The sequence below is a fragment of the Rhipicephalus microplus genome, unplaced genomic scaffold (genome assembly GCF_043290135.1).
Source record: "Rhipicephalus microplus isolate Deutch F79 unplaced genomic scaffold, USDA_Rmic scaffold_14, whole genome shotgun sequence".
Lineage (NCBI taxonomy): Eukaryota > Metazoa > Arthropoda > Arachnida > Ixodida > Ixodidae > Rhipicephalus > Rhipicephalus microplus.
The window spans coordinates 30,592,947-30,595,642 of record NW_027464587.1 but is presented as its reverse complement, the minus strand read 5'-3'; the positions used below and the strand labels follow the sequence as shown (position 1 = coordinate 30,595,642).

Genomic DNA, 2,696 nt, shown 5'->3' with positions numbered 1-2,696 from the left:
TGTGTCATGACTCGAGTTGAGATCAGGCATATCAGGCTGCACCCGAGTGGTTTGAAGCTCCTCGAGGCGATGACAGGTAGCTACAACGCCGGCGACGGTCCGGGGATTCTGCACCACAAGCGCATTAAAAGCGACCGTCACAATGCCTTTCAGCAGGTGGTGCATGCGGTCGTTTTCCGCCATATGGTTGTCGATGTGGTGGCAAAGAGCGAGAACATCTTCAAGGTAAGAAGTGTAAGACTCGCCGGGGCGTTGAAAACGTGCATCAAGCCTTTTCTTGGCAATATCCGAGCGCACTGACGGGTTCGCGAAAATCTGGCGGAGCTGGTGCATAAAGGTGGGCCATGTCAAAAAATCGGTACCGTGGTTTAAAAACCACGTTTTTGCGACGCCGCTCAAGTAGAAAGCAACGTGGGTGAGTTTCGCAGGCTCATCCCAGTTGTTGATGCCACTCACGCGGTTATACTCCTCGAGCCAGTCTTCCACGTCCTCACCCGGAAGCCCTGTAAACAGCGGAGGATCCTTTTGAGGGCTGCTGACCAGGTGAGAAGAGTTTCTTGGCAGTGGGAACGTTGGCGCAGCTGCTGCGCTGGGCTGGTCGGCTTGCGACATCACCTAACCCAGGTCGTTTAAGCGGCGGCCTGAACGGAGCTCCAGGGATGTGTTCTAGAAGACGCGTGGTTGCCCGAGAACGCGAGAGGACACGGGAATCGGGCAGCACTCTCCACCACTTGTACGATGACGTCCAGTACCCTCAAGACTTTCTTTATTGTCACAAGTATGTGCCCCACAACCTAAACTGGAGTGGTGATGATGAGTATGTACACATGAAAAGATGGAACGAGTATTGATGCTCACAATATATATATATATATATATATATATATATATATATATATATATATATATATATATATATATATATATATATATAAAAGGGAAAGAAGTGTATACCTAAGGGCTCGTTTTTCCGTGTTTTAACACAATATTAATGAGATATAACAGACAGTAATGCCAAGGAATGTACAGGGGAAGTTATTAAAACCAATGGAATGTAAATAAGAAGAAAGAAAAGTGGATGAAAAAATTACCAACTGTGAGCAGGAATCGAACCTACGACCTTCAAATTACGCGTTCGATTCTCTAACCACTGAGCTATCACAGCGGCCCTCCCTCCATCCACTTTTTTGGGTTTATCTGTAAATTTAGAAGTAGGAGTGACCGTCAGCGCCATCTATAAGCCAAACAACGAGTGTGAAAACACTCTTATGCGCATGTTTGGCGTCACGTAGCACGTGAACTTATTATGAGCGGGCAGCTGATTAATTGTCCCTCTTATACAACCTAAACACACCGAGTCTGCCAGTACGAGACCCTCGTTCAATGAAATAAGGGAAAGAAGTGTATACCTAAGGGCTCGTTTTTCCGTGTTTTAACACAATAATAATGAGATATAACAGACAGTAATGCCAAGGAATGTACAGGGGAAGTTATTAAAACCAATGGAATGTGAATAAGAAGAAAGAAAAGTGGATGAAAAAATTACCAACTGTGAGCAGGAATCGAACCTACGACCTTCGAATTACGCGTTCGATGCTCTAACCACTGAGCTATCACAGCGGCCCTCCCTCCATCCACTTTTTTGGGTTTATCTGTAAATTTAGAAGTAGGAGCGACAGTCAGCGCCATCTATAAGCCAAACAACGAGTGTGAAAACACTCTTATGCGCATGTTTGGCGTCACGTAGCACGTGAACTTATTATGAGCGGGCAGCTGATTAATTGTCCCTCTTATACAACCTAAACACACCGAGTCTGCCAGTACGAGACCCTCTTTCAATGAAATAAGGGAAAGAAGTGTATACCTAAGGGCTCGTTTTTCCGTGTTTTAACACAATATTAATGAGATATAACAGACAGTAATGCCAAGAAATGTACAGGGGAAGTTATTAAAACCAATGGAATGTAAATAGGAAGAAAGAAAAGTGGATGAAAAAATTACCAACTGTGAGCAGGAATCGAACCTACGACCTTCGATTTACGCGTTCGATGCTCTAACCACTGAGCTATCACAGCGGCCCTCCCTCCATCCACTTTGTTGGGTAAGTTCACGTGCTACGTGACGCCAAACATGGGCATAAGAGTGTTTTCACACTCGTTGTTTGGCTTATAGATGGCGCTGACTGTCGCTCCTACTTCTAAATTTGCAGATAAACCCAATAAAGTGGATTGAGGGAGGGCCGCGATGATAGCTCAGTGGTTAGAGCATCGAACGCGTAATTCGAAGGTCGTAGGTTCGATTCCTGCTCACAGTTGGTAATTTTTTCATCCACTTTTCTTTCTTCTTATTTACATTCCATTGGTTTTAATAACTTCCCCTGTACATTCCTTGGCATTACTGTCTGTTATATCTCATTAATATTGTGTTAAAACACGGAAAAACGAGCCCTTAGGTATACACTTCTTTCCCTTATTTCATTGAACGAGGGTCTCGTACTGGCAGACTCGGTGTGTTTAGGTTGTATAAGAGGGACAATTAATCAGCTGCCCGCTCATAATAAGTTCACGTGCTACGTGACGCCAAACATGCGCATAAGAGTGTTTTCACACTCGTTGTTTGGCTTATAGATGGCGCTGACTGTCGCTCCTACTTCTAAATTTACAGATAAACCCAAAAAAGTGGATGGAGGGAGGGCC

At 44.6% G+C, this 2,696-nt stretch overlaps 1 non-coding gene across 1 annotated transcript; it reads right to left on the bottom strand.

The window, feature by feature from the left end:
* Positions 1-1,547: 1,547 nt before the first annotated feature.
* Positions 1,548-1,620, bottom strand: TRNAT-CGU (transfer RNA threonine (anticodon CGU)). The gene has a single exon. It is a non-coding gene; the product is annotated as a tRNA-Thr (tRNA).
* Between the last annotated feature and the right edge of the window lie 1,076 nt (positions 1,621-2,696).